The sequence below is a fragment of the Stenella coeruleoalba genome (assembly GCF_951394435.1).
Source record: "Stenella coeruleoalba genome assembly, chromosome: 18".
NCBI classification, from domain to species: Eukaryota; Metazoa; Chordata; class Mammalia; order Artiodactyla; family Delphinidae; genus Stenella; species Stenella coeruleoalba.
In genome coordinates, this window is record NC_137164.1 from 12,097,297 (window position 1) to 12,112,255 (window position 14,959).

The window sequence follows — 14,959 nt, forward strand, 5'->3', positions numbered from 1 at the left end:
AATATGATGGAGGAGAAATTTATGAAGGAGATTAAATGCTTTGATAACCCTGCCAAATTTTATCCCCTAAATTATGATGTTATAATATTTATATAGATTTATCCATATTTGCAAAGTTCTTTGTTTTACTATTCCTTCTTTTATCTCAGTTCTTCCTTGTGGAATAATTTTACTTCTTTCTGAAGTAAGGAAAATGTCTTTCTTTTGTTCACATTCTTGAGTCACATTTCAGCTTAGGTAAAGTACTCTACTTTGATGTTATTGTCTCTCAGCATCTTGAGGATATTATACTTTTCACCCTATTCTGACTTCCATTGTTACTTTAAGAGGTCAGCTGATTGTCAATGTTTCAGAGATAATCTGTTTTTTTCTCCAATTGTACATTTCTTTTTACTTACTATAAAAAGTACTTTTTATAGTAAGTACTTACTTACTTTTTACTATCCCTACTTGGGATATAGCGTGCTTTCTGAATCTGACATATATACACATACATATATATGTTAAGATATGTATCATATATATTAAATTTCTTATACATATAAGAAATTATATATATGTTAAGAAGTACATGTTAAAATAATTTATTGAGATGAAATTCATGTAGCAAAATTAACCATTTGAAAGTGAACAATTTAGTGCCCTAACTCATATATTAGAATATCATCTCTGCCCTATTCTGTTTATTCTCTTTCAGGAACTCCAAGTTATCTTCAATTTTTTTTTTAAATTTATTTATTTTTGGCTGCATTGGGTCTTTGTTGCTGCGTGCACAGACTTTCTTTAGTTGTAGCAACCGGGGGCTACTCTTTGCTGAGGTGTGTGGGCTTCTCATTGCAGTGGCTTCTCTTGTTGCGGAGCATGGGCTCTAGGCACGCAGGCTTCAGTAGTTGTGGCACATGGGCTCAGTAGTTGTGGCTCGCAGGCTCTAGAGCGCAGGCTCAGTAGTTGTGGCCCACGGTCTTAGTTGCTCCGGGGTATGTGGTATCTTCCCAGACCAGGGCTCGAACTCATGTCCCCTGCAGTGGCAGGACGATTCTTAACCACTGCACCACCAGGGAAGCCCTACCTTCAATTTTTTAAATTGTATTGTCTATGATTCTGATCTCTCTTTCATTTTCTCTCTTTGTGCTATATCGTGTAATTTCTTCAGTTCTATCTTTGACTTCAATGTCTCTTCAGCAGTGACTATTTTGCTGTAGATAATATTTTTTCTTGTGATGAGAAATTTTAAGATCTACTTTCTTAGCAACTTTCAAATATGCAATACTGTATTATTATTAACTATAGTCCCCATGCTGTATATTACACCCCCATGACTTATTTATTTTACAACTGGAAGTTTGTACCTTTTGACCCCCTTTACCCACTTGACTTACCCCCCTCCCCCATTCTGGCAACCACCAATCTATTCTCTGTATCTGAGTTCATTTTTTTTTTTTAAGATTCCACATATAAGTAAGATTATACAATATTTGTCTTTCTCTGCCTGACTAATTTCAGTTAGCATAATGCCCTCAAGTTCCATGTTGTTAAAAATGGCAAGACTTCCTTCTTTTTTATGGCTGAATAACACTCCATTACACACACACACACACACACACACACACACACACACACACACATATGTGTGTACACATCTTATTTATCCATTTATCTATCCATGGACACGTAGGTTGCTTTCATCAATGACAATATTTTTAATTTTTGGAAGTTATATTTGGTTCTTTTCCAAACTTCCTGGTCATTTATGATACTCTGCTGTTCTTTACTCGTATTTTTGGTACCTTTAGAGGAACTGCATTGAAACTGACAGCTGGCCTCTGTAAGCACTTATTTTATATTATCCATGTGATAATGTCAATATCTGAAATCCTTTGGTATCTTATTCAGCCATGACTTTTTGCTCATGGTGGCTTATTTCCTCATTTTTTTTTTTTTTTTTTTTTTGCCATTTTATGTTGGTGTCACCAGCAAAGCCCATTAACAATTCCTGGGGAATAAAAATAGAATCTGGGTAATAAAATAAAGTCTAACCTTTCTTTCCTTTGTGCTTAGTCTAGTTTCACTTTCTCATAGGTGCTGCGCCTTGAACCTGGCACATCAGACCCAAGGTCCTGGTGCCAAAGACTGCGCAGGCACCTCAGCTCTGTGGGTAGAAGCGCAGCTATGACACTCAATCCAAGATGGCGGTGGGGTCGTGGGCAGAGACGCTGCGCCCACCCAGCACTGTGATCTGGAGCCTGAGCTGCACAGCTGCCCCCAGCCCCCCAGGAACCCCACCCCCTCCCCGAGATCCCTATAAAGCAGTCCTGCCCACGGCGTGTTGGGAGACCATGTCCTCTAGAGCCAGGGCTCACACCTCTCCATTCTTTGAACGAAGACTAAAGCCTTCCTTTGCTTCTGAACCTAACTCAGTCTCGTTCTATTGGCTCCAACAACACTGGGCAGGAGGACCCTTGCTGGGGGCCGACTTGGGAGGGCTGGTAACATTGGGAGCTCACATTTGGCTAATTTGGGGAATCCTAAGTTCTGAGCTGAGGGTATATATCTCCAGAGAAGGCCTGTATTTGCTTCTGCCAAGTGCTCCAAGACACTGCCAACCTTTAAATGTTTGGTGCTTCCTGGATGCTGTAGGTAGTATGATTTGAAACACAAATCCAAGTGAAAGGGCCAAAGTTAAAAATTCTCAGGTGAGAATTCCTGGGTTTTATATTACTTTTTTACCTGGAGCAGGAGTCAGAATACAAAGTTTCCTGGTTTTCTCCCTTTTCCCAGGGGCAAAAAAAAAAAAAATTTTTTTTCTAGTTCACCATTTTAATGAGGGGGAAGTCTTTTGAGTGCACTAGTGTCTTCCGGGGCCTGGATTCTAACTCTGCTTTGCTCAGGTCTAAGGCCTTCCTTCTTATTCCAGAACAATCATTAAAACCCAAGGTTCTTTTTACTATACTTGAGATGTTTTTGTGGGGGAATAGTTATCTTTGCAGTACGTGCTATATCACTGAAAGGAACTACAGACTTTGACAGTGGACACACCTCCTGGACCATTTCATATTAAATATGTAAAGAAATCGGGAATTATGACTTAAGAACCATATAAAGTCTGGTAATAATTTTCTTAGCATTTTTTGATAAAGAACAAAAATATCAGCTAGTTGATATATGACAAAAGTTGATGTATGTAATGAAATTCTGAGAAGAATTTTATTTTAGGATAATACAGATATTATGTTTATTCTAACATGATAGCCACAAGACTACTAGTGCAATTTGGTACTTACTAATGAATATCATTACTTGGTTGAGGTGTTCAGGTTTTTAGTTTTAGCACCCTAAAAATGTATCTTTTTATATATTGTTAAAGGAAATTGGCTTTGATCCATGAGTATATATGTATACACTGAGAGTAGTTCACAGTAGAACTGTTAGTTTAAACCATGTGAAGCTAATATGTCTTCCTTGACAAGAATTCCACTAAAAAGGAGCCAACTGTGACTTAAAGGTCATTTAGTACAAGTTCCATCTAATATCAAATTTGTGGTGTTTCATACAAATTCCATTCTTACCAATAGATTGGTGAAGGTATGCTACTTTTTAGATTTTGACACTTACTTTTTGCAGATTGTTATTAAATGGAGGAAAACTAGCCACTTCTCATGTTAATATTCTAGGAGTTCTCCATCAGTTTCTAGTCCAGCGGTAGATTAACCAGAACATCTCTTAAAGATATCTAGTTTAGATTTACTCTGGGGAACCACTAACTCATTCATATTGAGCCAAAGGGAAGCTGGGAACAGACAGACTCAGGAGCCAACTTCTCTATTTCAGTATTTGTAGAACTCACCAGGGAGTTATGGGGAGTCCTCACACAGCCTGGGGGAAAGCTCCTTCTCTGTAAACATGAAAGCTGAAACACATGTAGATTGTTAGGGTGCTTATTAATAAATGAATGCAGTGGAATAATAATAATGATGATGATGATGATGATTAAAGAAACAAGGCTCTAGTTCCCTGCTGTTCAGATTATCTTGAGGTCAGCTGAGGTCTTGTAGCTAGATTAGCTTTCAAATATTAGTCCCTTCTTTATGTAAGATCCCTAGGTATTCTCTTATTTTGTATGTTCTCAGGTATACATTTTATTCTTGCCAACCTGAGGATTATAACCCAGGAGACAGTCTTTTTTTTTTTTTCTTATCTTTTGGCTGCACCGCGTGGCATGTGGGATCTTAGTTCCCCGACCAGGGATTGAACTTGCACCCCCTGCATTGGAAGCGTGGAGTCTTAACCACTGGACCACCGGGAAGTTCCTCGGATATATATTTTAAATAATTTTTTAAAATTAATTAATTAATTTATTTTTGGCTGCGTTGGGTCTCCATTGCTGCACGTGAGCTTTTCTCTAGTTGTGGCGAGTGAGGGTTACTCTTTGTTGCGGTGCGCGGGCTTCTCATTGCGGTGGCTTCTCTTGTTGTGGAGCACGGGCTCTAGGTGCACGGGCTTCAGTAGTTGTGGCACAGCGGGCTTCAGTAGTTGTGGCACACGGGCTTCAGTAGCTGTGGCACATGGGCTTCAGTAGTTGTGGCGCACGGGCTTAGTTGCTCTGGGCTCAGTAGTTGTGGTGCGCGGGTTTAGTTGCTCTGCGGCATGTGCGATCTTCCCAGACCAGGGCTCAAACTCGTGTCCCCTGCATTGGCAGGCAGATTCTCAACCACTGCGCCACCAAGGAAGCCCCTTTTAAATAATTTTTGTGAAATGTATCTGGCATCTAGGTGTTCTGCTGCAGGAGGATTTAAAAACACCTGTCTACCCTCTTGCCAGAAGCAGACTATCCTAGCCATCTTGTACCCCTTATTTTTGATTCTTAGTAGGTAACTGTCATGTTTTTGTTAAATGCAATAATAAGCACATTCGTCAGATCACTGTTAAAAACAAAACTCAGAGAGATACTATCAGCTTCATTTCTGAGCAGCAGTTTATCCCAAATATATGTGTTTTCTCAGCTGACCTTTTTGTTCATTGTTTGACTTTGGAATTTCAAGAAAACAATATAAGCAAGAGAAATAACATCAAAACAGCCCTTTTAATTTTCTTTCCAAAGCAACTTTAGATAATGCATTGCCATTTGTAACTTGGTCCTTTTTCTGGAGTGGTTTTCTTTGTCTTAGCAAACAAATAACAACAACAACAACAACAAAAATCTCTGACGTCTCTAAATACTCTATTTTTCCTAGAGCTTCTATGATATCTCTGTAGTGTAAGTAAATCTGAAAAGGTTTGTGGATAAATGTTTGAAAATGAATTTTATATCATTTCTAAAATCTGGCAAGGGAAATTATCTCTAAAGATATCAATCTCATTGACTCGGCAGCTTAATTAAACCTTAATCACCTTTTCAATATTTTCATTGTTGAGGAGTGCATGTTCCCATAAGGTAAAGAGTCAGCCATCTAGAACTTGAAAGATAAATAAATAATTTTCATAAAGGTCCTGAAATCCTTAGACACTGGTTGAGCAATAACACAGAATTAAATAGAACTGTCAGCACTGAATCTATCAGTGAGACTGAGAGTCATAGCCAGTGACCTGTGCTCCAGAGGGAGGAGCCTGGACCCTTGTGCAAGAGAGGGTATTTGAAAATGTCACTGTTTTAAATCTAGAGTTTAATACAGAATTTAAAACAATTGGTAAGATCGATTCACAGCCACTATTAGAAAAGTAGGGAGTAGATTATAAATTCTGAGGACAGGAACCCATGTCTCTCTTGTGTGCTGTTGCATTCCCAATACCTAAGAAAGTTCCTGCCACAGAGTAGGTGCCCAATAAATGTTTGCTGGAAAATAGATGGGATGAATACAGAAACAGGAAGGGACAATAAAGCTTTATAGTTTTATGTACAGTTTGGATTCTCAGCTGAGAGCCTTCCCATGAACCCAAACTCTGCCCATTTACAGCTTAACAGTAGGAGAAGACTGTAAGATTGTTAAGAGAGAAAATAGCAATCATTATTTCACTTTCATTCTAAATACGTTCTAAAAAATACTTATATAGACACCCAGCATGGATAAATATCAGGTTAATTTTTAGAAATCAGATATAAAAACATAAACTAAAATGTTTGGTAATACTTATTATTTTGTGAAACATCCTAACAACTGCAAAAATATAATCAATTGATAAATTACAAGTCAAACTTATCATGGTAAGGTATTATATGAAAGAATATATTCATTCAAACTTTTTAAAAGTTCTACGAATATGTTAAATCAAAGGTAGCAGTAGGGGCTGGATTTGAGAGTATTTTAGAGGCATATCTAGAAAGCTACTAAGGAAATCAGAATTTGGGAGTTATGCCTATTTCTGTTCTGAGAAACAGTATTTCATAATAGTCAAATAATACCTATTTATTATATGTAAAATATAATGAATTTCAGTTCTTAAATTATAAGCTTTTTCCAAAGGTAACATGCAGTGTATGGGGTTTTTTTCCCCCCAAAAGAACATAAGAATGTTCAGAAAAAAAATTGGTGTGCAATTTTGTTTTTACATAATTCAGATCCCTATCTCTCCCCAAAAGTGCACTTTCAAAGTGGAAAATGAAGAGAGCAGCTGATAGGAAAAAATGATTAAACAAAGTCTTTTTGATTAATGACTTAAATCAGAATTTGAATGGATATGTTTAAATCAGTTCCACCCTGAAACACCCTTAGAATACTTTGCTACAGATTATTAATTTATTCAAATGGGTTAGAATTTGCATTTTATTTGTCACATAGAAATCACTGCTATTGTTGAGCTGACAGATGGTCAATCCTCAACAGATTGCAGTTTATTAGAAGGAAAGAGGAACATTACACCCCAACGTATCTGCGGAACATGCCCAGCCCTGTTCCTCCAGCTTCAGAAGCTTTTCTCCTTTATTTCTCCCAGTGGGATTCAATTCTTTTGCAGTGTTCCTTCCTCATGACTGCTTTGGTCTCTGCTTGAAATCAACAGAACCTTTAATCTGAAGGTCAGAAGTTTTCATTTTGCTTATTCCTCTTGTCTTAGCAACACAAGAAATTTGTTTTTTTCTGTATTTCTTCAGTAAAAGGATACAAAGCCAGCTTCCTACAAAACGCAGACAACTTAAAAATGGTTCAGTTCTAGTGGGATAAAATACTGACTGTGGATTCAAAGTAAACAAAAAGAAACAAAGAAAATATCTACTATTTTCATCACCTCGGCTATTGCTCATAGTATTATTTCCAAATCCCATTTATAAAGTACACATTACGTTATCACTGTTTATTTGAACTTGTTTTCATTAACTGGGTAAATAAATTTCCTGGTTATTTTCCCAAAGGGCTGGCATAGCAACACTTGGTTAGACTGATCTCTCTAACTCCCTAGCTTCCTGTCTCCCTCCAGCCTGAATTACAAACTCTCCATTTCTCTCTTTTTAGCACCTGTTTCTGCCACCTTCAGTAAAAATTTGTAGTTTGTTCTAAATGAACTCTCTTGGGTTTGAAAGCCAAAAATAACTCATAACTCTAGCTATATATCATCTATATTCATTGAAATTGTAAATATTTCTCCCAGAAAATTTCTACTTGAAAAACCTATATCATCTTAATAATGTTCCTGCTATTCCCAGCACATCTCTAGAATTTTTAATCACTATAGTGTTCTTGCTTTATCAAGTAAATTAATATACAAAGGAAGGCGCTATGGAATCTATTAAAAAATAATCCTACTCAATTAAGGAAACTACAGAGAGAAATGATTTGTTTCCCATAATATCAAGAAGCAGAATTGTGAGTATACTGCTGCATAAATTAACTCTTCTTATCTTCTGGAAAGCAGAAGATCGTTCCTACAGATAAAGTGTTTCCTTCCATCAGGAAGCAAGAAACAAAACAATAGATCCCAAATAAGGAGGTATCTTGGGTGCTGATGAAATACTGGTAGAGAGATGAAGATTTCACAAACACTGGTACCAGTCTGAGAGGTGAGTTCTCAAATCAAGGAAGGAGGGTATGAATTTGGTCACAAAATTCAACATACAATTGTAGTAACAAAAATAAAACTTAAGCTGAAATTTATATAAACTATTATATAAGTCCAGCATTCAGCAAATCCTAGTAAATAGTTACAGCTATAAAATGAAATGGTGAAGGTTTAATTCACCAGGTGAACAGAATCCAACTTGATCTTTCAGTTGTGCTGGTTTTATCTCTGGATTATTGCCTGATCGGGGAAAAGGATGAACTTTTCATTTCAACAAGGAAAAATGCAATTTCTGGATGAATTTTCCTTGTTCATTTATAAATGGGTCTTCTTTATGAATCACATGGTGAAGTCAATTCTTCTCATAGAATCTACACTGAATAGACGGTTTTGTGTCAATATTTATTTGTGTACTTTATCCCAAATTATGGCATAAGAATAACTTAGGAGGAAGCTAGACAAGATATACTTTCACATTTGCATATACAGTAGAATTAGACTGTCCATGATGCCTCAGTGCTCTGTGACTGTTCTCAACCATCAAATATTCTAATCCTGCATTGACCAATATGGTAGCTGCTAGCTAGACATAACTATGTAAACTAAGGTAAAAATTTAGTTCTTCAGTTGAACTGGCTACATTTCAACAGTCAATCGCTATACTTGGCCACTCATTATTATATTGGACAGTGAGGATATAGAACATTTCCGTCACTGCAGAAAGTTCTATTGGACAGTGCTGTTGGTCTGATCCTGTAACTCACCCGGATAATTTACTTCATTAATAATGATTTTTTTCTTATTCAGCAATTAATATTGTTTATTATAGGAAATTCAAAAACTATAGATATGCCAAATGAATTTACTTATAATCAGCTAATTCTATGATGCACAGATAACTACTAAATACTTGGTATTTATTGTTGCTTTTTCTAAGCGTATAAAAAAATTTTTTAAATGCAACATACTAAACACTTTTTATACTTTTATATCTCCTAAAATTATGAACATTTCTGTATGTTATTTTAAAAATCTACATTATTTTACATGGCTGCATAATAGTTATTCAGACTACTGCTATCTTTGAAGCTATTTATGATCACTTTCTTAGGTAAATCCTGGAATTAGGAGTCATGTGTGTTCATTTATTTCTGAAACTTCACTTTCAGGAGCTGAATTTTGAAAGAGAGAGAAGTCTGAACCCAAGTGTCCTCATCTGTGTAAAACAAGATTTAATGAAATAACTTCCATCCCCTTCCAGCTTTCCAAGTCTAAGAATGTTTTAAATGAGTGCCAAAATCTGAAGTTACTAAAAAGGAAAAAAGAAACAAACACATAGGCTTGAGAAAGCAAATTTAAGAAATCAGTGTGTTTTCTCTCTTGAACACATACAGTATTGCGTGAGTTCAGGGATTTGGGAGAGCAGGGAAAAGATATGACCACAGGGTGGCAGTAGCACACAATGAGCTTTATTTCGGTGCTGCTTTGAGAGGTTTGCATGGGGGGGGTTGGAGGGGTAGATAGGAAGTTCCACCAACCATGAGACCTTCAGCAAACAATGGTGTGGGGTCACCACCCAAAAGAAAAAGAGAACAAGGGCATTCCTGTGTGAGAGAGGAAACGGAGAGGGAAGTTACATGTCCAGGGGTGTCACTCTGCAGCACGATGAGTCTCTGGGTCAGAGAGCTCCAAAGGGCAGCAGGGACTTGGGGGCTTTTAAAGTCCCAGGGTTTGTTTATCTAAGTCTAACATATGTTGGGTACAGTTTCATAGGAAATGCAAAGCAGGCAGGCTCTAAATGACTAAAACCTATGCCTATTGGGGGTATATTTAAAACAATAGGATGTGCCAGAATCTGAGTTTAGGACTGGCCGGCTTTTGAGCTAATGGTCCTGGCCTGCTGTGAACAAATTAACAACATTGGGCCAACATACACAGGCCATCTTTGGCTCATTTATGTAACAAGTGTAAATTACATCTTATTATTCAGTCATTTAATCTGCAAACATTAAATGCCTACTCTGTTCTGGGCACTGTGCCAGGAGATCCTACAAAGTTGAATAAGATGCAGTCCTTGACCTCAGGGGACTTATGGTCCTGGAAGAGGGCCTCTTGAATGGAAGAGTGGTACCCTGAAACAGCAAATGGGAAGCTGTGGATCTTTTATTCTTCATGGGTTTTCCTGGTATAACCATGTAACTGCTAATTACAATGGGGATACTAGACAAACACTTGAAAAATGTGTTACAATCTCCATTACCTCCATCCCCATCATCACCCCCTGAAAACAGGTGCAATTCAGTATTATCATAATTCATATATACATAGGGATGGAGATGGAGGGTCCTGGACAGGTATTAGGAAAGACTTCTATCATTATGATGTACAAAATTAAACTTGTTCTTCACTTCCTTTTTCCTCTGAAACCAGTTAATCTGGCATTCCTACTTTTGTCAACCTTACTATTGCTCCATCAACCTGACCTAGAAATTGCAAAATTATGTTTGCCTCCATCTTCTCCTTCAAAAAAAACATACAGTCAGTTGCTAAGTCATGTGGATTCCACACTCATGGTGACTTTATTGAGCCTGTTTTCCTTTCTGTGCCCACAGCATGGTCCTGGTTCAGGTGTTCATTTCCTCCAGCAATTGTTTCCTAACGCATCTCCTACTCCCAAATCCTGGGCTATTCATTGCTCTCAGATTGTTTTCCTATAAATATAGTTCTAATGTTGTCATTCCTGTGTTCAAAAGCCTCACAGCAAACTCCTCACTCTGGCACTCAGGACCCTACATGATGATCCCAATGTTCCTGATTGTCTACTATCACCAACCTGTATTCTATATTATAAACTCAGGTGCCACAAAGCACCAGCATTCCCCAGAACTTGTTTTGCAATTTCTTTCTCAGGGTCTTTACTCATGCAATATTTTCTTCCCAAAACAATCAATCCAAACCCTGCTTATCAAAACCGGATCTAAATTTCAAGGCTAAACACAAAAGCGCCATCTTCAGGAAACCTTTCCTGATTTTCTTAATTAACTGAAAACTCACCTGGACTTTAACCAGAACTTTCTCTGGACTTCTTAGACAACAGCCTCACTCTACCTTGTGGGTAATCATTTGTGTATTTGTTTTCTTCCTCTATAAGACTGAACTTTGAGCAAGACTATTATTCACTTATGTAACCCCTATGTCTATCACAACAATTAAAATGTGTTGCACTCTTCATTATAGAACAAAATGCACTTCATATGGACACAGTGGTTTTGACTGACTGTTGACTAGGCAAAAGGTTCATTAATGATAAAAATTAATTCTGGTAATATGGGCAAAAACACTAAGCTGCCTCATTTCATATATTAGATGCCTTAAAAAGAACACATATACACGCAGTCAACTTTATGACTCGTTGCTATAAGGAAAAGTTATATGTGTTTGAGATATTTTTTATCTAGATAGAATTTTCATATAGTGAGGGCTATATGAATTCTTTAGGCTAGATAGTCCTGATAGTAATAAAAAAGGCATAAGAAACCTGCAACAAGATTTTGATTTTTTTCATCTTTAGCATGAAAAATTTTGTTTTGCTAAAAATCTAAGTTCAGAATGGGAACCAATCTCATTTGTTGCGACCACTGTTGATATTAATTTACAGATGAGCAATAAAAGAACTGAGGCAATGCAAAACAAATTTTACAAATATTCTGTGATTTACTGGCAGGAGGATTTAATTAACAAAAATATTAATATGCAGAAAATATTAATAAATGATTACTGGAGTGAACAGGACATGAGCCTGTTTTCAGATATGGTATTCATCCAGACAAAGTCACAGACAGGTGATGTGAAGATTCCATAATGTTTTCAATTAGAGATTCAGAGAATTAGAGATAAATGTAAAACACAGGAAATCTATTTTATAGAATTAACTGTCATAGAACTGATGGTAAAATAATTGATTTTCACAGAAAAACTGGTATAAGCAGTACTGTAAACTAAAAAGATATAGCCAATAAATGACAGCTAACTTTAATGATGCAATGACCTCATAACAACACATGGGTCATCAGATGAATTTTAGATCTAGGAAAGGTTGGGTAAAATCCAGGTTCTTGACTTCCTCTAATAATAAACTGATTTTCAGTAAAGATCTGGCAACTCAAAACTTTTCAAATTATTTAAACCACAATGGCTCCATCGTCCCACTGAAACTTATTTTTCCCTTGGTACAGAGTTTTGGGGAGGCTACTGCCAGAGGTCTCAAGTCTGCAGTGACGGGTATCTAATTTTAATAGTGCACCTCTAGGTGAGCACATTACTGGGGGCTGACTCATGGTTACTAAAGTCACCAGAACCAGCTTCCTCTCACCCAAGTTGCTGGGAAGTGGACTTCTTCATGAGATAGTTGCTGTGGAGTCTGCCCCAGAACCAGGACAGACAGTCTTGAGGGGTATTTTGAGACACCACAGTTTATTGCTTTCCCTTGGGAGACTGGGAATAAACACTGCTGACAATTCTTGTCCTTTGGGTTTCCCCTTTCTAGAATAAATGTAGACTATACCATCTGTCCTGCAAAAAAATTGATTATTCTAATCACCTTTATTAGCAGATCTGGATACTGCTTCCAAATCTCCACAGCAACATGCATTCTTCCTTTTCGCTAAGTTCTTACTGCTCTCTGTTCATACATCTGTGTAGTCCATGATGAAATAAACACTAATTATGCGGCACCTTATATAACAATCTATTTACCTTCTCCTTGTCTGAACAAAAAGCTCCTTGAGAGCAGGGATCCTTTTTAATTGTCCCATATCCAGCTACTGCCTGGTATAAGATGGATGCTCAAAAAAATATTTGTAAAATGAGTGAATGAATAGTAGACTTTGGTCACTATCATGTATGTATTCAAACTATTTTCATTCAAAGAAAGTGACTTTACAAACTTCAATGAAAACTAACTTCACCTGCTACGTATTAAGGGATCCACTTTGCACCACCCAAGGATATAAGTTTCCTAAGGAGGTACATTTTTTGGCTGCTTCTCAAACTGGACTCACTGGATCCTCTGGTCAAGTGGGCTAAAATGTCACAAATCGCCCGCCATCCCCAGCATCTGTCCCTCATCTTACCACATAGTTATGTTCTAAATTTAAATGTATATTGAGAACGGCAGAGGCATGTCCATGAACAGGCAAAATAAGTCCCTAAAAGGGACAGAGGTCCTTAAAAAAAAAATAGCTCTTCTACTTTTTCATCCCTATGCTGAAAATCAACTTGATTTCATACAAATGAATGAAAACTGAAATGTTTGAACAGAAAGTTAATTACTAGCTACAATGAGCAAATGGAAGAGAAGTAATAACAGCTTCTGAACTGCCAGGTAATTGCCGGCAAACAGAAAAGACTGTCTTTGAATTGAAGTTTGGAGGGGGGAGGAATCAGCTTTAACAGGACTTGGGGATTTAAAAATCCCTAGTAAAGAATTCAGCTGTCATCCTTATCATGGAAATTAATCCTAGCATCAAAACTAGCCGAGCACTGAATATCAGGCTGGAAATGCTGACCAAGTAAATTTTTATACTAAGAAATTGTTATGTTAGCATATAAGTTATACCAAATATTTTAGACATTAAAGATGTATTTGTAATAAAATGTATTGTTCACTTCTCAATATATTAATAGTTTAATTATTCAGACATTGAAAATCTACTCAACTTTGAGTCCTAATCCTGATTTTGTTACACTAATAGCAAAATTATTGATATAATTATGAATCTCACTAAAACTGCATAATTTGTGAGAAAGTCCTTTCTATTCTCTCTTCTCCTATTTTTCCTAATTATAAGGCCAAGTTTTCCAGCACTTAGTTGCTCCGAGGCACATGCACCTATTTATTAGTTGAGTTTGTTTTTATGCCATCAATCATTACTTGTTCAAATATTTAGTGACGATTTTTTAAAAAAACTCTGGAAATCCATAACTATTGCACAAGCTATATAAATATCTGAATTTATATGCATGCACATATAAAAAATACATAAAAGTTCACCTGAATTACTCTCCAATTTAAGATCTGAGCAGAGGACTTCAATGATTTAATACTGAATTCTAAGGCAGCACAGCAAGAAACTCATAAGCCACATATCATTTCCCTTTGCCAAGTTTAACAAAGTGGTTGGAGAAAGAAGAAAGATGGTAACATGTAATGATAATAATACTATTTCATATTCATTAAGGCCGGATTAGGCTGCAGCTATTCACATGAGAGAGGGTAGGGGAAAATGGGTATGAAATAATCCAAGGGTCCCATCTGGTCAAGAGTTGTTTTCTTTTTAAAAGGTATTTTTCAGACTAAAGACAGCTGAGAGGCTCCAGACACCTTAGTAGCCTCCTCTTCTGGTCCTGACCAGATTTGAGTCAGGACACCCAGCTTCAAAGAGCTGCCTCTCCAGGAGGCCAGCGCTACCCTTTCCTTGCTTGAGCTTCAATCTCAGAAAAGAGGATCAAGACAGGCTCTAGGAACAAACATTGCACTGGCTCCTTTGATTTGGAAGAAAGGCAGAGTATGAGGTTCTCGGTCACTTTTGTCAAGGAAATCAGATCAAAAGGGATGTACAGAGGGTCAGGTCACGGTGAGTGCACGAACTCTAGTCCTGCCAAAGCATCTCCGGATCTTGGCAAAACTTGTTCCTGAGTCCAAAGTGCATCCCCACCACTGAGGCCTTCAGCGTCCCCAGAAATCACAACAGTGTTATCAGGTGGAGGAGGGGTCCCAAGAAGACTTCCAAAAGCAGCGCTAGGCGGGAAGGGAGCAGAAAGGCTCTTTTCCTCCACCAGAGAGCAGTACCTTTTTGCAAAGCCCAGCATTTGGTGCTTGCCTACATCTGTTGTCACAATCAAGATGTTACCAGAGTTCCCGTGTTGCCTTCATATTCAGAGGCATAGGAATTGCAGGGTGCAAAGGGATCGG

General features: G+C 37.3%; 1 protein-coding gene across 1 annotated transcript in view; it reads right to left on the reverse strand.

The window, feature by feature from the left end:
• SPART (spartin) overlaps positions 1-14,959 on the reverse strand; it is a 272,310-nt gene that overhangs the window by 73,420 nt on the left and 183,931 nt on the right. The gene's annotated exons all lie outside the window — the stretch shown is intronic.